At 40.2% G+C, this 23,329-nt stretch overlaps 1 long non-coding RNA gene across 1 annotated transcript; it reads right to left on the minus strand.

The window, feature by feature from the left end:
• Positions 1-9,761: 9,761 nt before the first annotated feature.
• LOC144380892 (uncharacterized) lies at positions 9,762-18,703 on the minus strand. The gene is made up of 3 exons (XR_013445204.1): positions 17,688-18,703; positions 14,617-14,839; positions 9,762-9,827 (listed from the first exon to the last, which is right to left on the minus strand). It is a non-coding gene; the product is annotated as an uncharacterized LOC144380892 (long non-coding RNA).
• Between the last annotated feature and the right edge of the window lie 4,626 nt (positions 18,704-23,329).

Raw genomic sequence — 23,329 nt, forward strand, 5'->3', positions numbered from 1 at the left:
ACATATTTAACTCGCTTAGAAACACAGGAATTCACATTTCTAGATGTTCTGGCAAGAATGGGCTGAGATGTTCATTTACAGACAAGTGTGCCATGGCGTGTGGGCATGTCCTTCCTAAACAATGCCAACTGTCAGGATCAGCCACTTCCAGAGATACATGAAATGTAAACAAATAATTTTCTCAAAAGGTTTGCAATCATACCTTATTCCTATGCCACCCTAGGAAAAATTTAATTAAAATAATTTTATTATCGGGGCACCTGGGTGGCTCAGTCGGTTAAACGTCTGCCTTCGTCTCAGGTCATGATCCCGGGGTCCTGGGATTGAGCCCCATGTCAGACTCTGCTCAGCAGGAGCCTGCTTCTCCTCAGTCCCTCCCTCTGCTCATGTGCTCTCTCTCTCTCTTAAATAAATAAATAAAATCTTTTAAAAAAATAATTCTATTATCATCTTTGAATGTATAGACCTTGCTTTGAGGCCTTCATCAAACAATGCCAGGGAAATTCCTCTGATTAATGGCAACAGTGGCTATTTCTACAGAGGAAAGCAGTCAGTGCCAGGACCATTTCAGCAGGTGACTTATAAACCACAGGACCACACCTCCACACTAGGGACGTGGGTTAAGCTCCAGTTCTGCTGATAATTTGCAAGGTCACTACCTCTTTGAATTGCTTGTCTTCTCATCTGTAAAATGGAAGGAAGTAGACTTAGATTTTTAGATGAAGTAAAACACCAGCTAGAACACACACATATTGCAGGGTTCTGCTACTCGCTGGTGGGAGCCCTGAGGAAGAGAATGAGAATGATCTTGTCTTCTTTGACCCCCCCTAAAGGTGGGAAGGAGTTTTGCACCTAGTTTCATGAAGGGAATTATGGGAGAGGGGAGTAATAGGAACACCAGGGCACCTCCTCAACTCATGGCACCCAATCATTACCATCTAGGCAAGGCCTTTTCTTGTTTCGTTTGGTTTTGTCTTATACATTTCCTCCACTTGCCCTCACCCCAGATACTCACTAATATGTTCTTGGATGTGTGTGTATATTTATACACTTGAAATTTTATGACGTTATATTGTCTTTGTATGCATTTTAAATATATATGTATTTATGTGTGTATCAACATACATGGAGAAAGAGAGAGAGCAAGTAGTGGATAGGGGACTCATTCTTTTTTTCACTCAGCTCTATGTTTTTCAGTATCCCACATTCACTTATTCATTCGTCAATGATGACACAGAGGTAGATCACAAAACACAATGATTAGGGGTGCCTGGGAGCCAGACTGGATGGCATCATTCCCATTTACCAACAGTGTGAATTGAGCCAATTCACTCACCCTCCCATATTTCAGCTTCCTGTTTCTAAAATACAGAGAGTTGTAGTATCTACCTCTTGCAGAGTGCTGAGAACGTGTAAAATGCTGGGCACACATACGCTCCCAGCAAGTGTTAACCGTCATTATCATCACCATCATGATTATTATTCCTGCACCCAGTACTGCATGGAGCACCCTCCTACACACCTCCTATTGGACCCAGGCCTGAGTTTCTCTGGGGCGTAGACTCCAGAGACGGATGGCTGGGTCATAGGGTGTGCACTTAATTTCACCAAGTACTGCCAAATTGCTGTCCAGAATGACTTCCCCAGTCTACATTCCCACCATCAGTTCCTGAGGGTTCCGGGAAAAGTTTTCTCAGCCAGTGAGAGCACAGATTTTAGCAAGTCTTCTCTCTGGTTGCACTGACATCATCTGTCTGGGACACTTCTGTCCAAGTCGGGTGGAGAAACAGCTCTAAGACACGTGGCTGATTTAAGAGTCTGAGCACAGACTATTCCATACTCCAGAGTTCTAAGTCCTATAGCGATTATCAAATAGTGGGCTCACAACCTTGGGGGACATCAGAATCACCCTGGAGGGGGGTGTTCAAAGTGCTTCCCTATGGGATTCTGGCCCTCACACCCCAAGAGAGCATGTACCTCCCTCTCCCTAACTCCAAGTAAGAGCCCCTGCTTCTGGGAGCCACTGTTGCTGGTGGACAGATGTTTTCAGCACAGGACAAAAGGTGGAGAACCACTGGGAGAAAGGTAGGCCTGCAGTGGCCTTGGGCCCTCGAGCTGCTGGAGGCTATCAATGCAACCTGATGGAGCTGGAAGATCCCCTTGTCCAGAAAGTTCTCCCATTGTCAAAGATCTCTCTATAGCCCGGATAATACAGGAAATGTCACTACTTAATTCAGGCTTTTAAATTAAGCCTGTATTTTCTCTGAAAGATCATGTACTATCAACATGTTACCTGGGCTCTATATCACCTGGCCTCTATTGCCTATGGCTCAATGCCTGTCAGTACTAGAAGGCGTAAGCATCTAAGCAGGATCCCTGAGGGACTTGGATGTTTGGTAGGCAAAGTGTGATAAATGTTTGATGAATTTAGATGTGTCTCCGACTCCACAGGGGTAGTGAGTACAGCTCCAGAGGAGATCCTGAGGCTCATTTAAGGGTGTCATTTAAATCCACCCTGGCACCCACATCATCATAAGATGCTAACCAGTATACACTTAAGAGCTAGCTGCCAGCAATTGCAGATCTAGGTCTGGAATCCAATAGCCCCACCCCCCAATACCCTTTTTTATGAGAGGCAAGTCAGTAAAGTTTTGTTCCCTCTGTGTCTAATGAGAATTCGTTAAACTTCAAAAGCCGAAAGCAGGTAATTCACCCATTGCCTCACCCACTGGTGAGCTATTTCTTACCCAGGGTTCCTTTCTCCTTCTGAAAAGAACCCACAAGCCTTCAATTTCACTGAATCTGTTAGAAAGTAAAATTAGCACTTGGACGTGTGGAGGTGTGCAGCCCTCAGGGACAAGAGAAGCAGAGAAGGAGGCTCTGCACCAGGTAAAAGGCAGGCAGCTTCCTGCATTGTGAAGTAATGGTTAGTGATGCCCTTTGGCTGGAGGCTCGCACACTGGTCTCTGCGGTGTCTGCCAGAAGTGGTGAAGCACATTTTTGGATGCTGGAGAAGATAGAGTAATATTTAAATTGCCATAGTAATAGGTAACTAATTTTTAAATATTGTTCATATCTTTCTTATTACTTTTTACTCTAAGTATTTTTTTGTATGAATTGATAGCGGGCATCCAGTAGGTTCTCAGTAAATATTGTTGTGTGAGTGGCTAGTCACTGCACAGCATGGCTCTTCTGTTCTCCAGATCTCACTCAGGCTGAGATGACCCTCACCTTTCCATATAATCTCTTGATCCTGTAAAGCACATACTGGTTAAAATAAAAAAAAAAAAAAACATACTGGACTATGATATAAAAATGCCAGGTGAAGTTTGGTCTAGCTCCAGCCAAAGAGCTAGCAGGAGGCATGCCTAGATGGGGATCTGAGGGACCTGAAGGCCAGGTCATCAGCTGGTTTAAGAGGAAGAGAGACCAAGGCCCTGTGGGGTCCACTGTTAGGAAATGGATCAGCCTGAGGAATGATGATGCTTACAATGAACCTTTAAAAGGCAAGGACTAATGTTGCAAAGGCAAGGATGAATTCAACAGGAAGCATCTGTTGGAAGAGCCACGTTCGAAGCTGATATTAGGGATGGGGTTTGGGCACAGGAGGCAAGGGCAGAGACCAGATGTCCAAGGTTGTGAGAGGTTGGGATGAGTAAAATAACAAAGACTAAAAGAGGTCATGTCTTGAGAACTGGACATAGAGGCCAGAGAGTGAGGTTCTGTTAGTTTCCCCTTATCCATGTTTTCTCCCTTACAACATGTTCTATCTCTACCCCACCCCACCCCTTCCATATGCAGAGATCAGGGCTGAAGCTAGACCCCAAAGCATCCAAGAGAGGGGATGCATCTTCTGAGATTTTGTCTTCCCGATTTGGTGCCAAATTGGTATTGGTGAGTGTCTCTGTTTTCCGGAATCAGGCCCTTCTGGGTCCCAGCTTCCACAGCCCTCCAAGTGAGGTTCCTTGATCCCCATCCAAAGGTTTGCCCTGACCTAAAAGGCAAAACTTAAGCCAATCCTGCCCAGCCATCATCTAGGTTCTGGCCCCAATTACTGTGGCCTCTAAACTCTCCCTAACTTTGACCTTCAATTCTGAAAACTGGGCCTCAGCCTTAGCTCAGAAATGTTTATGGAACCCCTGCTATGAATCAGGCACTCTGGCCTTCACTGGAGATATAATTACAAATAAGTTACTGGCCTAGCTTCATGGTGACTACAGGCTAGTGAGAGACAGGGTCCAGTAGACAGGAAGTTGAAGTAAGCTGTGATAAGTACTGGGATGGGGAAATGGAAACATGTAGGAGGGCAGCTAACCCCAGCTGGGGGAGGGAAGGTGGGGCAGGAAAGACTTCCTAGAGGAAGTGATAAGAAAACCCTCATGCAAAGACAAGTAGACCTACGCCCAGCAAAGAAAAGGGCCATGCGTGTGGGTGGGGCAGTGATGTTGGGGGAAGAAACAGTAAGTTCAACAGCCTAGAGATTAAAGAAAGCAGAACAGGTTTCAGGATCTGAACATGATTCAATAGGATTGACGCCTGGGAGGACCATGGAGGAAGGGCGAAAGACGTGATTCCAGTTGTAAGAGCCAGATAATGACTGGCCTTACAAGTAGGGTGACCACATGCATTTATTGTCCAAATTGAGGACTCAGCCATTATAAAACTTCTAAAGTTTTATAGCTTTATAAACTTATAAAGCAAGTTAATGATTTGGCTCTAAATGAATCTGGGTCTCTGTCTCTCTGTACCAAGCCTCACCTCAGTGGCCTGCCTGAAATGTAAGTCTCTCCTGTACAGAGGCCCTGACTTGCTCTTGCTGAACTTCTCCTACATATGCCCTACACATGTCTAGTCAATCTTATCCCAGGACAGTCAACCAGGGGGTGTCAGAAGAAATTATATATAGAATCTGCAAAAAGCATCTTCTTGTGTCATATACCTTCCATTAAAATAAGTCAATTTTTCACACTAAGATTGTTTCATTTTTTATCAACACCTACATATGTATTGAGTTAGCATCAGAAGGTCAGAGCTCACGTCTAGGCTTCCTACTTACTAGCTCTGTGAACTCTCGCTCCCTGACTTCTGTGAGACCCATTCTCCCATTTGAAAAGTAAAGGAAACTGTACCAGCTTCCCAGAGCTGTTAGGGGTAAATGAGGGAACACAGGTAATAGAACCTAGCTCATGTCTGATTTGTGGTAGATGCTCAATATAACTTTACTTTTTAAAAAGAATCTGAGCTTAGCAGTTGCCATGAAAAAGTAATACAGAAGAAAGATCCTTAAAAGATTAACTGCATTTTCTAGGTTCAAAGGTACAATAGCAATTATTCATGTTCTTCAGACTCAGCCATGCTTATTCTGACCCTGTTCCCCATAGTTGTAGGTGGGAACCTCACCTATGTATTTCCTGTGGGTACCAACTATGGATGCTTCCAGTAGGTGGGGCTGTGGTAGGTACATAGAACATCTCTTCTTCCTGATTGCTTAGCAGGATTCATGCCTAAAGCCTAGTAACCAAAGCTGAGCCCTAGAACCCTGTCTCCCAGGGGGTGGCAGGTACACAGAGATGAAAAGCATATTGCTAGTAGCCTGATTCTCCTCACATCTATTGGCTGATATTCTATTTCATTGAGGCAGATACTTTCAGTTCTCCCTCTGAGCACCCCATGCCATGTTGCCCTGAGCCATTGGGCTCTACATGTCCCCTCAGCTAATCTAGCCCCCTAGATGCAGAACCCAGGATCATAACCTATTTCCCTTTGCTTCAGATTGTCTTTGTCATAGCACCACCACACCGTGGCTGATTATCACTGTCTTTATGGTTAACTTGGAAGTACTATATCTGCTAAAGGGAAATTTCATATCCATAGAACCTAGGATTCTCTGATATACCTCAAGATAGAAAACAATCCATGTTACAGTGACCTTACTTCCTCTCCCCTACAGCCTGATAATCTTTAAATCTCAGTCCACAAGGTGCTACTTCACACTCTGGAGGCAAATTTGTCCCTGGGCAGTACTGTGGTGGTGAGGAGTGTGGTTTATAATGAACACCAATCACACAGCTGAGTAGGGCTTTCTGATGGTTCTAGTCTCATCTTGGGGTTTCCAGAACTACATTAGACGGGATGATTTTGAAGGAGAGTTAATAAAAAGAGAACTAGACTGATATGTGGGTGTAAACTTTGAATGATTCCAACGAGTCACTTATACCCATCGAGGCATTCTACACCCTCCAAATGCTTCATCCCTTGCCTGCCAGTCCAAGGAACCAAGTTCACCACACTGACGAAAGGAAGCATTAGTGACCCAAAAACACCTTCCTCACAAGGCGTACACACCAGTCTTTTGCATTACCTGGGTTTGTCTCCATCTTCACAGTACATGGGCTGGCTTTTCACCTACATGAGACCTTTAATCTGATTCTACTCTTATTTCTTAGGTGTCAGAAGTATACTTTACTTACTTCTATGCCATTCACATTTAGAATGTCAGGAAACTATTAAGCTCATCTCAGGAGATGCTGTTTTTACTGTTTTTTTAAGCCTTCTGGTCACTTCCAGTCATCTGAGACAGCTGTCTTTAGTACCTCTTATTTCACACATATGAATCTAGGAATATATGAGCTTAGGTACATATTCATGCTTTTTTTACGTACATGTTCATTTTTTTACATAAAAAATGTTTATATACATATTCAATGCATTTGATCTTTTCCAAATTTTACAATACACATGCTCCCAGGGAGCTGAACCACAAAAGGTAACCAGATTTTTACCTTGTTCTCCAGAAGAAAAAAATCTATAACAACTTCCCTAAGAGACAAGAGTTGCCTACCTAAGAACCCTTTGTCACATGGTTGAGTTATTGTATCCGATGCCCCACTCTCTATCTGCCTACCTGCCTAAGAAACTTCCTTTCTGTTTCACTGAGGTTCACAGTGACTTCATGGACCGTAGAATCAGTTTGGGTCTATGATAATAGTTGTGGCCTAAATCTCCTATCTTCAGACTCAAGAACTTATAGGTGTATCCTTCTAAGGACTTGGTCTTGTCTTGAAGTTTCAATACCCAGTCTTTGCGACATCCTAAAGAACAACCTGATCCACAGTCATGATGGCCAAAGCCAGCTTCTCTTTGAGGCTGTGGGACATGGCACCTGGCACAATGAGTGGTGGGCACATAGCTGGATCCTGCTGCAGCAAGTCCCCGGCAAGCAGTGTTCCTAGGACACACCTGCTCCTAAAATTCACAAAATAAAGTCTCCAGGACAGAGTTCTAGAGTTAAAGAACAGGATGCTCATTCAGACAGGTACAGAATATCAGGTCCACATGGTGGGAAACTTCTTTGCCTTATTCACTGCTGTTTCTCAATGTCTAGCCCAGGGTTTGGAACTTAGTTCTTGTTCAGTAATTTTTGCATGCATGAATGAAAAGAATATCTAACAGGGGCACCTAGGTGGTGCAGTCATTCAAGCACCGACCCTTAGTTTCAGCTCAGGTCATGATCTCAGGGTCATAGACTGAGTCCCACATCAGGCTCCACACTCAGCGAGGAGTCTGCTTAAGATTTTCTCTCCCTCTATCCCTCCCGCTCATGCTCTCTCTCTCTCTCTCTAAAATAAATAAATCTTTTAAAAAAATGAATATATAGGGGCACCTGGGTGGCTCAGTCATTAAGTGTCTGCCTTCAGCTCGGGTCATGATCCCAGCATCCTGGGATCGAGTCCCACATCGGGCTCCCTGCTCAGCGGGGAGCCTACTTCTCCCTCTCCAGCTCCCTCTGCTTGTGTTCCCTCTCTCGCTGTCTCTCTCTGTCAAATAAATAAATAAAATCTTAAAAAAAAAAAAAAGAATATCTAATAGACATAGATTTGAAAAAGAAAATCTAAAAAACTAAATAAGAGGATTTAATATTAAAACAGTTGATGGGCTTAATCAGAGATGGAATATAACAGGCAGTATTGGGTAGTATGAACATTTGATTCTGACTGCCTGGGTTCAGATGGTGACTTTGATGTTTACCAGCCATGTCAATGTGGCAAATTAGTCTCTCTAAGCCTCAACTTTCTTATCTGTAAAATGGGAATAATAATAATAATAATAGTTACCTATTGGAACTTTTGTGGAACTAACATGAGGTAATACATGGACATGGCATAGAGCCCTGGCTGTAGAGTCAGTCCCCATAATTATGAGCTCTTATTAGTTATGAAATAGTATTACTATTATCTCACATGCAAACACAAATAATTTGGTGATGGCTTCCTGAAGGGCTGTGTTGAAGAGTGTGTCCCCTGAGCAGCTAGGCTTGGAAGGAAAAAAGGGTGTGAAATCTACATGAAGGAATAGTGGAACACGTGTCCAATGTATGCAATTCCTGGCCTGGACTCCAAAATTGGGAGTGTGTTTTTTCAAATCTGTATCCCTGCAAACTGGCAAAGTATTTGACACATAGTAGTTTTGTCAATAAACCTTTGTTCAAGTGTTCAACCTTTTCATTGGCTGGCTAATAGCTTTTCTCTGCTATAAATCCATATGATGGTTCACTGCATTGATAATATTATAGTCTCATAGTAAATACTAAAGCAAACTCTAGTTTCAGACAGGTGGTGGTATATTAAGAATGAGTACTCAGACTCTGACAAAAATGTTCCACGTTCCGTAAATTCAGTACATTCCAAGAGGGATTAATGCTATACCAGGATTCCCCCACATGGCACCATATATAAACACTCTGTTGATTTATGTGATTTATGTGCATCTTTCTCTTCAGAAGTCTGTTTTTTACAACCCCATTTGAAATCTTATATAAAAATTCTTTGAGATTTTTGCAGTCTTGTAGCAATAATCTGGCAATGAATCATCTACATTTCAGAATTAAATACTGTAAAAAGCAACACCCAAAGCTTGCCAATGAATTCCTCAACTGTCTTCCCTATGACCTATTGAAATATCAAAGGCTTTTTCTATCATCAGCACATAGATGATTGAAGACTCAGGGGGCAATCCAATTTTTAAAAAATTATCCAGCACCAGAATAATAGAACAGTAACTTAATTACTTTGGTTTTTATCTCTAAACACAAATTCCAGATTCCTCTAAAGCATACAAGTTTTCCTAACTTACTACTAGGGTTATAGAAGGAAGAATATTCCTAATAAGAAGTTCTAGGAAAGAGAAAGTGTATTTAGAAATGAAATGGTGTTTGGTAAATAGAGGACAAAGCCAATTGGGATAACACTATGGCACTGGATTTATATGAAAATTGCCCTTGATGTTCTAAGAGAAAAATGTGTTCCTGCAAGCCTGGGCTATCCTCCAGCAGGGGCAGCTGGTCACTTATTCAGGGTAGAACTGGTAGGGCAGATCTGGGAACCTAGCTCTGGACCCAACTATGTGACTCCTAGGTAGGATAGGAACAGGATGCCAGGTGAGGGCTGGCCCAGTCACAGTTGATGAAAGGAAGTGGAATATAACAGGTAAGGGATGGATAGCCATATAAAAACTCAGTCTTGCAACTAAGTAATCATCTTTATACCGTCCTCTTGGGAAAACAACTGTACTCTAAAGATCAAAATTCTAGATCAGAAAAATTATGTGGTTAAGCATAAAGTTAGCATGAAGTCAGTGGTTGGAAATTCTTAAGGTACATCTCTATTTCAACCCTAGCATATCTATTTTTAGCAACTATTTAATTCAGAAATGTTTCAATAAGGGGCATGTTGACAGAAACTAATCAAACTCTAAAACTGCTGGTGGAAGTAGATTTATTTCTTTAAATCTTGAATGATGTAGTTGTTTAATATACTCTCTTCTGCAATCTGGAACAAAAATAACACAAATTATAGCTTCAAAGAACAGAAAATTATTACTTTGAAAGATAGAGAAACTCTGAATCAAACACTCTAATGGCTTTTATCTAGATCCAGGGGAAGTGTGAGGATCCCAAAGAATGACAAAGGCCAGACCTGATTTTTTAAGAAGAAATAGAACCGTGCTAGTAAAGTCCAATGAGGCTACAGCATAAAAGAGTCCTACCCCCAGACATCTTACTTAAAATTGCAAATAGTCCTGCCCTGGAACTTCCAATCCCTTCACTTTGCTATGTTTGCTTTTTTCCATAGCACTTATCTCCTTCTAATGACTGTTTACTTTTTATTGTCTGTCTTTTCTCAGCAGAATGTAAGCTCTATGAGGGTTAATGATGTTTGCCAATTTGTTCACTGAGGTGTCTCAACATCCTAGAACAGTGCCTGGTACAGGGTAGATGCTGAATAAATATGTGTTGAATGTTTATTCAGTGAGTCTTATGTAAACAGAACCAGATGACATCTGTCTTTCCTGGCTTGTTAATTTTAGCAATTCTGACTGGTGTGAGGTGGCATCTCATTGTGGTTTTGATTTGTATTTCCCTGATGCCTAGTAATTCTGAGCATCTTTTCATGCATCTGTTGGCCATTTGAAGGTCTTCTTTGGAGAAATATCTGTTCATGTCTTCTGTTCATTTCTTGATTGGATTATTTGTTCTTTGAGTGTTGAGTTTGATATATTCTTTATAGATTTTGGATACTAGCCCTTCATCTGATATGTCATTTGCAAATATCTTCTCCCATTCTGTCAGTTGTCTTTTCCTTTTGTCAACTGTTGCCTTTGCTTTTTATCCTTTGCGAAAGCTTTTTATCTTAATGAAGTCCCTATAGTTTATTTTTGCCTTGGTTTTCCTTGCCTTTGGAGACATGTCTAGCAAGAAGTTCTGCAGCCAAGGTAGAAGAGGTTGCTCCCTGTGTTCTCCAAAATCTCCAAGGATTTTGATGGATTCCTGTATCACATTTAGGTCTTTCATCCATTTTGAGTCTATTTTTGTGTGTGGTGTAAGGAAACGGTCCAGAGTCATTCTTCTGCATGTGGCTGTCCAATTTTCCCAACACCATTTGTTGAAGAGACTGTCTTTTTTCCATTGGATATTCTTTGCTGCTTTGTCGAAGATTAGTTGACCATAGAGTTGAGGTTTTCACATTGATTGATTTGTGGATGTTGAACCAACCTTGCAGCCCAGGAATAAATTCCTTGGTAGTGGTGAATAATCCTTTTAATGTACTGTTGGATCCTATTGGCTAATACATTGGTGAGAATTACTGCATCCATGTTCATCAGGGATATTGGTCTGTAATTCTCCTTTTTGGTGAGGTCTTTGTCTGGTTTGGGATCAAGGTAATGCTAGGCTCGTAGAAAGAGTTTGGAAGTTTTCTTTTCATTTCTATTTTTTGAAACAGCTTCAGAAGCATTGGTATTAATCTTCTTTAAATGTTTGGTAGAATTCCCCCGGGAAGCCATCTGGCCCTGGGCTCTTGTTTGTTGGGAGATTTTTGATTACTGCTTCAATTTCCTTACTGGTTATGGGTCTGTTCAGGTTTTCTGTTTCTTCCTGGTTCAGTTCTGGCAGTTTATACTTCTCTAGGAATGCATCCATTTCTTCCAGATTGTCTAATTTGCTGGCATATAGTTGCTCAAAAATGTTCTTATAATTGTCTGTATTTCTTTGGTGTTGGTTATGATCTCTCCTCTTTCATTCATGATTTTATTTATTTGGGTCCTTTCTCTTTTCTTTTTGATAAGTCTGACCAGGGGTCTATCAATCTTATTAATTCTTTCAAAGAACCAGCTCCTAGTTTCATTGATCTGTTCTACTGTTCTTTTGGTTTCTATTTCATTGATTTCTGCTCTGATCTTTATTATTTCTCTTCTCCTGCTGGGTTTAGGCTTTATTTGCTGTTCTTTCTCCAGCTCCGTTAGGTGTAGGGTTGGGTTCTGTATTTGAGACCTTTCTTGTTTCTTGAGAAAGGCTTGTATTGCTATGTACTTTCCTCTTAGGACCGCCTTTGCTGCATCCCAAAGATTTTGAACAGTTGTGTTTTCATTTTCATTGGTTTCCATGAATTTTTTAAATTCTTCTTTAATTTGCTGGTTGACCCATTCATTCTTTAGTAGGATGCTCTTTAGCCTCCATGTATTTGAGTTCTTTCTGACTTTCCTCTTGTGATTGAGTTCTAGTTTCAAAGCCCTGTGGTCCGAAAATATGCAGGGAATGATCCCAATCTTTTGGTACCAGTTGAGACCTGATTTGTGACCTAGGATGTGATCTATTCTGGAGAATGTTCCATGGGCACTAGAGAAGAATGTGTATTCTGTTGCTTTGGGATGGAATGTTCTGAATATATCTGTGAAGTCCATCTGGTCCAGCTTGTCATTTAAAGCCTTTATTTCCTTGTTGATCTTTTGCTTAGATGATCTGTCCATTTCCATGTGGTGGGTGTTAAAGTCCCCTACTATTATTGTATTGTTGTCGATGTGTTTCTTTGATTTTGTTATTAATTGGCTTATATAATTGGCTGCTCCCATGTTAGGGGCATAGATATTTACAATTGTTAGAACTTCTTGTTGGATAGACCCTTTAAGTAGGATATAGTGACCTTCCTCCTCTCTTATTATAGTCTTTGGTTTAAAATTTAATTTGTCTGATATAAGGATTGCCACCCCAGCTTTCTTTTGATGTCCATTAGCATGGTAATGGTTTTCCACCCCCTCACTTTCAATCTGGAAGTGTCTTTGGGTCTAAAATGAGTCTCTTGCAGACAGCATATCGATAGGGTTTGCTTTTTTATCCAATCTGATACCCTGTGCCTTTTGATTGGGGCATTTAGCCCATTTACATTCAGAGTAACTATTGAAAGATATGGATTTAGTGCCATTGTGTTGCCTGTAAAGTGACTGTTAATTTATATTGTCTCTGTTCCTTTCTGGTCTATGTTATTTTGGGGCTCTCTCTTTGCTTAGAGGACCCCTTTTAATATTTCTTATAGGGCTGGTTTTGTGATCACAAATTCTTTAAGTTTCTGTTTGTCCTGGAAACTTTTTAGCACTCCTATTTTGAAAGATGTCCTAACTGGATAAAGTATTCTTGGCTGCATATTTTTCTTATATAGCACCCTGAATATATCATGCCAGTCCTTTCTGGCTTGCCAGGTCTCTGTGGATAGGTCTGCTGCCAACCTAATATTTCTACCCCTGTAGGTTACCAACATCTTGTCCCAAGCTGCTTTCAGGATTTTCTCTTTGTCTCCGAGATTTGTAAGTTTCATTATCATATGTCAGGGTGTTGACCTGTTTTTATTGATTTTGAGGGGGATTCTCTATGTCTCCTGGATTTTGATGCCTGTTTCCTTCTCCTGATCAGGGAAGTTCTCCACTATAATTTGCCTCAGTATACCCTCTGCCCCCTTCTCTCTTTCCTCTTCTTCTGGGATCCCAATTATTCTAATATTGTTTTGCTTTATAGTATCACTTATCTCTTGAAATCTCCCGTTCTGATCCAGTAGTTGTTTATCTTTCTTTTTCTCAGCTTCTTTATTCTCCATCATTTGGTCTTCTATATCACTAATTCTCTCTTCTGCATCATTTATCCTAGCAGTTTGAGCCTCCATTTTTGATTGCGCCTCATTAATAGCCTTTTTGATTTTGACTTGGTTAGATTGGGTTAGATTTGGTTAGAAAGGGATTCTCTAATGTGTTTTATGCTTTTTTTCAAGCCCACTTAGTATCTTCATAATCATTATTCTGAACTCTAGTTCTGACATCTTACTAATGTCCATACTAATTAGGTCCCTGGCAGTCAGTACTGTCTCTTGTTCTCTTTTTTGAGGTGAGTTTTCCATCTTGTCATTCTGTCCAGAGAAGAATAGATGAATGAGAGAACAAAATACTAAAATGGCAACAATCACCCCAGGGAAATATACACTAAACAAATCAGATGAGACCCGAAACTGGGAATCAAAAAAAAAAAAAAAAAAAGAATATAATCAGACAGGTGAGTAGAATAGAGCAATACACTGGATTTGGTGTGTAATTTTGGTCTGTGTTTTAGAAAATTAGATCCCAAAATTATAAAGAAAGAGAAATTTATATATGTACAAAAATATAATTAAATACAATGAAAGGGGAGAACATAACTGTAAATGGAAATTAAAAGACAAGAAAAAAACAAAAGAGAAAAAAAACAACAACAACAAAAGGAAGGGATATAAACAGTAGGTGAAGAGAACAGAGCAATACATTGTCTCCTGAGTGTATTTTGGTCAGTTTGCTAGAAGAAACTACATGTCCAAATTGTAAAGAAAGTAAAAGTTATATACACAAAAACAAAATTAAATACATTGAAAGGATGGAATGTAACTTTAAAGGTGAAAGATGTAAAGATAAGTCTTTAACAAAAAAAAGAAAAAAGAAAAAGAAAACAACAACAACAAAAAAGAGAATATGATCAGACAGATGAATAGAACAGAGCCATACACTAGATTTTGGGTGTATTTTGGTCTGTTAGAAGAAACTGCATTGCAAAATTGTAAAGAAAGGAAAACTTATATATATATACAAAAATAAGATTAAATACAATAAAGGAATAGAACATAACTGTAAAAATGAAAATTAGAAAAGATTTTAAAAAGGAGTTGATAAAATAAGAAATTGGTTGAAAAAGGAAAGAAATTTTTTTTTTTTTTAAATTAAAGCTGAAAGACTAAAGAATCATGGGGGAAAACCATGAATTCTACATACTGTATTCCCCTAGCCCTGGAGTTTGCAGTTCTCGTTGATTGGTAAACTTGGTCTTGGCTGGATGTTCTTGTGGATCTTCTGGGGGTGGGGGTGGTGCTGTTGCATTGATTCTCGAGTCTATTTGCCCCAGGCAGGATTGCACCGCCCTTGCCAGGGGTCAGGCTAAGTAAGTTGCTCCAGGTTGCTCTATGTGGCTTTTGTTCCCTGAAGGCTTTCTGTGCCGCTTTAGAGAAAGAGAATGAAAATGGCAGCCTCCCAATCTCTAGCCCCAAAGCCAAGAGCTTGGGTCCCCACTCCTCAGTGCACCCTCAAGGAAAAGCAGTCAGTCACCCCTGTCTCCCTGGTCTCCAGCCACACTCAGTGCTCACCCAGCCTGTGACCAAGCATTTCTATCTCAAGTACACAACCCGTTTTGAGTCTCCAAAACCTGCAGACTCCTGCAGTGTTCTCCCACCCCACTCCTCCTGGGGGTCTTGTGGGTTCTGATGCTTGCTGGGCTCCTGGTTGGCGGAGAGCAGTTGCCTAACCGTGGTTCATGGTATATGGCAACCCCGAGCTGAGAGCCCACTCCTGGGTTCTCTTTGCAGGTGGCTTCCCTGCTCTGGTGCCTGGGAGCTCTGCCACATTCAGGCACCCCTGGTCTTTCTGTGACCCCGAGGGTCCTGAGACCACACTGTCCTACTTAGGGTTCTGCCCCCACTTAACCAACTGAGTGATGTTCCTCACTGGAGCAAACTTCTAAAAGTTCTGATTTTGTGCTCTTCTGCTATATCACTTTCTGGTAGCCAGCTGATGAAGGCCACCTCCACTCCAGTCTATCTTCCCATATATCGCTTTGCATTCACTACTCTGCATCTCCTACCTTGCAAAAAGTGTTCGCTTTTCTATTCATAGAGTTGCAGCTATTCTTTTCTTTGATCTCCAGTTCAGTTCACAGGTGTTCAGAATGATTTGATAGCTATCTAGCTGAATTCCTGGGACCAGATGAAATTAAGGTTGCCTAATCCTCTGCCATCTTAGACTCTTCCCCCTGCTCTGAAACTTTAAAGCCAGAAACAAGTCATAACAAGTGGGAGTCCAGAAGACCTTTGACTCTGGCAGACACTACCCACTTTCCTTTCCCCACTCTTAATTTGCCATCTGAAATCTTGCTTTGTTTATACTGGCATTATGCACAACTTCAGAGGGGGAACCATAGTTGGTCTAAGCCAATTATGACCACCCTTTTCCCAGTTTCTCAGCCTTTCAGTCTGATCAGTGAGAACTCAAGTGGAAGTCAACCAGGCATATTCTAGAAAATGAAAATTAATTTTTCTGATAAATAAAGACATAAATGATTGCATGACCCTTCCCTCTCCTTCCTGTCTTGCACATAGGACGTAAGAAATGGAGCTGCACCAGCCATCTCAAGTGACTAAGGGAAGGTCAGGAGAATTTCAAGTTCATCTGCTTTTACCTTATAGACACTGAACCAACACTAACAAGTATTTATCTCAGGATCTCTTATTAAATAGGAAAAATAAATTGTCCCTATTTAGTCCACTGTTCTAGTCACTTACCTTTTATTCTCAAATTTATTTTATGTCCTTCCCTTTAAGTGGTATTTCCAAACTCTCTTGCCAGCTGATGTCCAACTAGATATAGTTCATTGGCAGACTAGCAGGGGATTGGAAAATGAGAAGAAAAGAGAAGCCAGAAAATTTCTCCTCCTGTTCCTCTGCTTTAGGCTATATCTCCAGCACTGGCTGTATCTTCTCCATAATATTAGCTCCTGATGATCATTCCTCTTCTATGGTCCCATCTTCTATCCAGCAGCCATCTTGTAGATCCAGCTCCAGGTGGCAATGACTCCTAAGTTATAGTAAGCATCATCTACTTCTTTTGTCCCTGCATCGCTGTTAGTGTTGGCGTCTTCCCCCTTTTACCAATCTTTGAGTTGTTACTCTTTGAAACACCTTATTTGGTTTCTTAGCTTTCCAGTCCCTTTGTAACTACTTCTCTGTATTAAATTATTATGATTGTATTACCTTTTTTATTGAAGTATAATTGATATATAATATCATATTAGTTTCAAGTGTACAACACAGTGATTTGTCACTTATATACACGTTATGAAATGTTCACTATGCTAAGTGTAACTACCAGCTGTCACTATGCAAAGTTATTATAATATTATTGACTATATTCCCTATGCTGTATATTACATCCCCATGACTTATTTTTTTTATAACTGGAAGTTTGTACCTCTTAATCTTATTCACCAATTTCATCCATCTTCCCACCTTTCATCCCTCTGGAGACCACCAGTTTGATCTTTGTATTTATGAGTCTGTTTCTATTTTGTTTTGTTTGTTCATTTGTTGTTTTTTTGTTTTGTTTTGTTTTTGTTGTTGTTGTTTTTGTTTTTAAATTCCACATTTATAAGTGAAATCATACAGTAGTTGCCTTTCTCTGTCTGACTTATTTCACTTAGCATAATACCCTTCAGGTCCATCCATGTTTTGCAAATGGCTAGATTTCATTCATTTTTATGGCTGAGTAATATTCCTGTGTGTGTGTGTGTGTGTGTGTGTGTGTGTCACATCTCTTCTACCCATTCATATAAATTATTAATATTGGATTACCTGGCATGGACTGGGCTTTCCTGACAGGATCCTGACTGATATAGAGCCTTATTAGATTTTCCCTTACCTGAAAAATCACTTTCTGAATTGATTCAAACCTTAAGAAATAATTAAAGCCCCTTTTCCTTGAAGATGTGTATATTTTAGTAAAGAGAACCCTCCTTTTTAATATATCTAACCATACCAGATCATTGTCTTTACTCTGTCCTCACCCACACTGAAGTCACAGTCACCTTGTAAAAGTCATGTTGCTCCCTGCCTGGAATCTGAGAATTACTCCAAAATTTGACTTTCCTACACTATATTTGGAACATTCTTTCTCATTTGATCTCTAACTCCCTTTATCCCAGTGGCTCTACCCTGATTCACCCTCTCCACCAAGACCCTTAAGATTGATAACATGTATACATATATAACCTCCCCAATTGCTTTCTTGGGTATGCTCACCTTCAGCCGTTAAGCAAATGAGGTGCTGCTCTGCATCCAACCAATGGTCTGCAGGAATCAAAAACAGCCTGGACCTAAAAGCCTCTGGCCTGCTACCCCTGCAAAGAAAGATCCAAACTCTGTACTCTGTGTGTGTGCATGTATGAATGCATATACGTGTATGTGTGTGTGTGCATATGTACTACAGGATGAATTTAGAAGTCTCTTCTTCCAGTGGGTGGTGGTCAGGATAATAAGTTTGGACCATAAATAAATTCATTATTTCAACCAATATATATTGAGCTATTTTTTGTGCTCAGCCTTATTCTCTATGCAAGTGATATGGCAGGTAACATAGCAGAAAAATCCCTACTCTCTGTCCTCCTAGAGTTGTTTCTGACTCTCCAGAATAGCAAAGAGAGCCACTTACAGCCAGCAGATCATGTTATTAAGGTTACTAAAGTAACGTTTTCACAAAAGGCAGAGTCAAAGCCTTGATATCAAAAGGAATATTTTCATCCTATGAGATTAGATTATGTTTGTTGTCTTCTCCTAAGATGAATGTTCATCCTGGCAAGGTATGTTTGCTTCCAGGAAAAATCAGCAAGAAAATAAACCAGAACTCTAGATGATAGGTGGACCAAAATCAAACAGAGCCCCCCACTTTTGCTCTCTCACTGACTAGAATCCAAATCTTCCCCCATAGTCAATACCATAGTCAGCAATACCTAAGTTGAAGAGTCCCCATCAGCAACCAGTCCAGACTGAGGCACCCAGAGCATGCAGGATGCAAAAAGGATTTAAGTAGTAGGGAGGGCAGAGACAGAACTTCTTATTTTGGAAGAGTGGAATTGTCAGAGGAGAGAGAGACAGAGACACAGAAAGAGAGAAGGACAGGGATTGAGGGTGGTGGCAAGAGAGATCATGTCTTCATGGGTCTTCTTCCTTTTGAAGGCTTAAATATGTCAGATTCTGCAGTACACCTGAAAAAAAATGTTTTTTAAGTTTCCATTTAGCGTTAATACTCTGGGATTCTAAGATCTAAAGCAAGATAAAAAAAATTCATTAGTTGGATTATATCGCAGTTGATAAGACTCAATTTTTCTTAAGGAAGATGTGCTATATTTTCATTAGTGCTCACAAAGAAATAAAAAGTAAATTCTAATTTTCAAAAGCAGTTGTACATAATATTCTATTGTATATATATATACCACATCTTCTTTATCCATTCATCTGTTGATGTAAGACTGATGAATCACAGAGCTGTACCTCTGAAACAAATAATACATTATATGTTTAAAAAAAAAAAAGAAGATAGTAGGAGGGGAAAAATGAAGGGGGGGAAATTGGAGGGGGAGATGAACCATGAGAGACTATGGACTCTGAGAAACAAACTGAGGGTTCTAGAGGGGAGGGGGTGGGGGGATGGGTTAGCCTGGTGACGGGTATTAAAGAGGGCACATATTGGGGAAAAAAAAAAAAGCAGTTTTACCTTTTAATGTATTATGCTCCTCAAGAAAAATCCAAGGTCAGCTAACCACACTGGTCTTTATAATCAAGATCAAAATTCCTTCTAAAAGTAAAAAGTAGTTTCTGCATTAAACTGAAGTGAGATTCTTAAACTATTCTAACAATACTAACTTAATTTTATGATCTGGTTTAAACTTCATATCCACCCTATCAGGTAAGTACTATTTTAAATCCTACTTACAGATGTGGAGATTGGGATGTGGAAAAGCTGAGTAACCTGTTCAAAGTCACCTGGCCAGTTAAATGACAGAGCCAGGATTGGAACTTTCAAATCTTGTAGCTATTTAGTTCACTATCTTATAGTGCATCAGATTGACTAGCAGATGTTACAGGAACAAAAGACTAAGAAAAATCTTGAACTCTCCTTTCTTAAAAATCTTCCCTAAGAAATTTCAAACAAAAAATTCTTTGTGTCTTTTTTCTTAATAAATATAATTTCCCTCCTTTGTAAAATTCATACTTGTGATATAGATACCAATCCATTTTCATCAAATGATTGAAATCATTTCACATAAGAAACTGTTTTCCTAAACACACAAAAACTAAATTTGAGCAATTATACAGCTAAACACAACTCAAGAAATTGTTTCCCTAAACAGACATCACACCCTACATATGCCTCAACCATATACAAAAACAGCTATGTGTGTAAGTTTTCCAAGAACAGGATCACAGTTTTGTGCCTTTAGCACTATCTTTGGGAGAGGTTAAAAACAGAGTAGAATACCTTCTCCAGGCTTCTGAGGAGAGGCAAGAATCTTAGCAATTACTTCCACTTGAAACTTCTGCCTAGCCAGCTTAGCATAGGATTTTCAGCATGTGTGGTATATAAACTTTTTGGATCTTAAGTTGTTTACTATTTCTCCCTCTGTAAGTGAAAAAGATGGTTTCCTGGGTGAAATAGATTGAAAGATAACAGATGTGTTCCAGGACCTACAGCAAAGGCACTTGAAGACTGGAGTTCTGCCCGTTATTTAGTTCATCAGGGGCCAGACTCAAGGAACTAGTCTAAGAGGACACCAAAGAGCTTACAACTCTAAAGGCCCTTGTTTTCCAAGCTCTTTATCTTCAATGTAGGAGATAAGTAGCAACAAAACTGTGTATATCACTTCCTACAGCATCCTTTCTCCCTTTCTTCACATCCCTTCATCCAGTTTCAAAAAGGAAATACAATGGACTTTATCACTCTCACTAAGTGACCTCTTTACAACTCAAAACATGATTGTCCTCATTGATTATTGGAACAGATCCACCTTCCACATCTTTGTGAACACAACTGCTGACTGCCTTATCAGAGGGGCAAAGAATAGTCAGCACAGCCCACAAATTTATTTTTCTTAGTTAAAAATAAGAGCATAGCCAGACAGCAAACTGGGGTTGGGCAGTGAATGGAAAGATGTAGAACACCACAATGGAAAAGGAGGAGAAAAATGGCAACACTCAGCTCTTTGGAGCCTGGCCTTTTTAATGTCTGTGAACTGATAGCTATTGATGGAGTTTGTGAGTTCAGCTGATTCTAGCTGTATTGAATTTATAGTGAAGATCAGTCCTATCCTAAGTTCCCAAACTCCTATGTATAATACATTACCCCAGACCTTACTGGGGTCCTCCAAAAAAGTCCACATGCCACAGGTTAGGAGACTGAGAGTGTTGATTCTCCATCATTGAATGTAGAACTTGAAAACAGTGTTCTCAACTTGAGCTGCCTATTGGACCCCTTGACAGCTTTAAAAACTACTAATGCCTGAGCCCTGGTCCTCAGCATTTCTGATTTAATCGAGTTAGGTAAGCCTAGGCATCAGGATTTTCTCATTCATCATTTTCTCATTCATCCATTTTTCTCAATGTAGACAAGACTGAGACCCATTGCTGTGGAATGACACATTTGAGGGCCTGCCTGCACACCAGAAGATTCTGGAGGATGGGGAAGCAGGATTTGACAGAGTGCCAGTGAATATGGTCTTGGCCATGTGAGGTTGTCTGTGGCTCTGCCTATCACTTCTTTAAATGATGACTACAGCTCAAGGATGAAGTCTACCCTAGCACACCCACATGCCTCACTTTCCAACAATACAAACCCTCACAGATTTGAGTCAAAACTACAAAGACTCATCAAAGCCTCTCTTTCCTCCTACTGACCACCAATATGTAGGATTAGTGGGCCAAGGATGAATCCTTCTAATCTGCTATTTGCTTCCTGGATATGATTTTCAGCCCAACTGAACTTAAACTCAGAACTAAATCATGAGAGTACATCTTTGCCCCATAAGTCAGATATATTGGAAGATATACTACCTCTTCCCTTATTGCTATGCCAACCACATGTATCTGTCCCTCAGAGGACTAGGAATAGGGCAAGGTCTTCAGAATTCTCAGAATTAGAGGTATATCCAATTTGACTTTAAAGATTTGCTGTAATCATGCATTGAACAAAGGCCTTAACATCTCTCCCTCTGGTGCCCTTCTGAATATGTGAGTAATAAATTTTTTACCCTGTTACATGAAAGTCCTTTGTGGACTTTTCCAGAGTCTCAAATCTAATCATGGTTAAGCCAACAAAGGGATTATAGCCTTATCGAGAGCTTATTTTACAAAACTGCCACATAGCTTTGCCAGAGAGAGTATCCTGTTTTTCCCACTATGCTGAGCTCAAAGATCCCATTAAATAAAGTTAAACTCTTCAGTTATGCAGAAATATAAACAGACTGCTCAGAGTGATTTGGAGTTATATTTTCATTTAGGAAAAAATAATGTCCAAATACTAAACAGTGTTGACCTCCATAATTCAGAAATCTAGATATGATAGAAGAAGAAATTCTAAAATTTCTTCACTGGAAAAAAGGCATTACATATTCAAAGCATGCGCGCGTGCACACACACACACACACACACATTTTGCCATTCTCTGTATCCTAATCATGGAATCTACTTGATAATTAATGATGCCTAAAGAGTTTTTCAATGGATAAACTATTAAGAACAGTGTATATTCCTCTGTATCATGGGACAAACTGGGTAGAAAGCTTTGTAAAATCAAGTCTTAATCTTTTTTTTTTAAAAGATTTTGTTTATTTATTTGAGAGAGAGAGAAAGTACGAGAGAGGGGAGGGTCAGAGGGAGAAACAGACTCCCCACTGAGCAGGGGACCTGAGGCGGAACTTGATCCTGGGACTCCAGGATCATGACCTGAGCCGAAGGCAGATGCTTAACCGACTGAGCCACCCAGGAGCCCTAAACCATTCTTCTGATATACAGTTAGTTTAGCCTAATTTGAGCATATGGTATTTTGTGGGCTTGGTGACAGGTAGCTTGAGAAAAATATTATAGATAGGGTGAGGTGGCTGTATTGTGTAGATTTCTATAGACTAAAGATCTAATACTGCCTTGGTTGTAAGTAGGACAAACTAGTGGAATACAAGGTCCATGCCCACACAGGACTAGATCCAATCAATCACTTTAACTAAAACAAAATAATTTCCATTTATATGTAAAATTATGAACTTAAATTGCAAGGAAGAAATCAATTGTATATCCTCAGACATTTATACTGTCTTTCTACTGACAGATGAAACTCAAGCCACATCTCCTCAAGTGCATTTCTGACAGTGCAGTGATGAACGATTTAGTACAAGATGGTGGCAATGAAGAGGGTTGTGGAATTGGCTCTTCTGAAAGGACATTGATAACCCAATTCCACATTACATTTTTGTCCACTCACACTGTGGCTATAAAAGCAGCATGGTTGAGCCTCTGGCTGTGACCCCCATGTAATCAGAGAGATTGCACTTTCAAAAACGGCTGCAACAATATCGCCCATTCTTCCTGCTCTTCTAGTATATGACCTTGCCACTCCCCCATCAAGAAGGGAGTCTAATTCCTCTTGGTGTGAATCTGGGCAGGGCTTGTGGCTGCTTCTACTAGGAAAGTATGGTAGAAGTGATGCTGTGTGAGTCCCAAGATGGGTCATAAAAGGTAATGTAGCTTTGTCTTGTTCACTAGAATACTTATACTTGGAGCCTGGAACTGTCATGTAAAGTCCCAGCTACCATGAGGTAACCATGCCGTCAGGAAACCAAACCACATGGAAAAGCCACAAGTAGGTGCTGCACCCAACAATCCAGTGACACTCCCAG

The sequence above is a fragment of the Halichoerus grypus genome, chromosome 1 (assembly GCF_964656455.1).
Source record: "Halichoerus grypus chromosome 1, mHalGry1.hap1.1, whole genome shotgun sequence".
NCBI classification, from domain to species: domain Eukaryota; kingdom Metazoa; phylum Chordata; class Mammalia; order Carnivora; family Phocidae; genus Halichoerus; species Halichoerus grypus.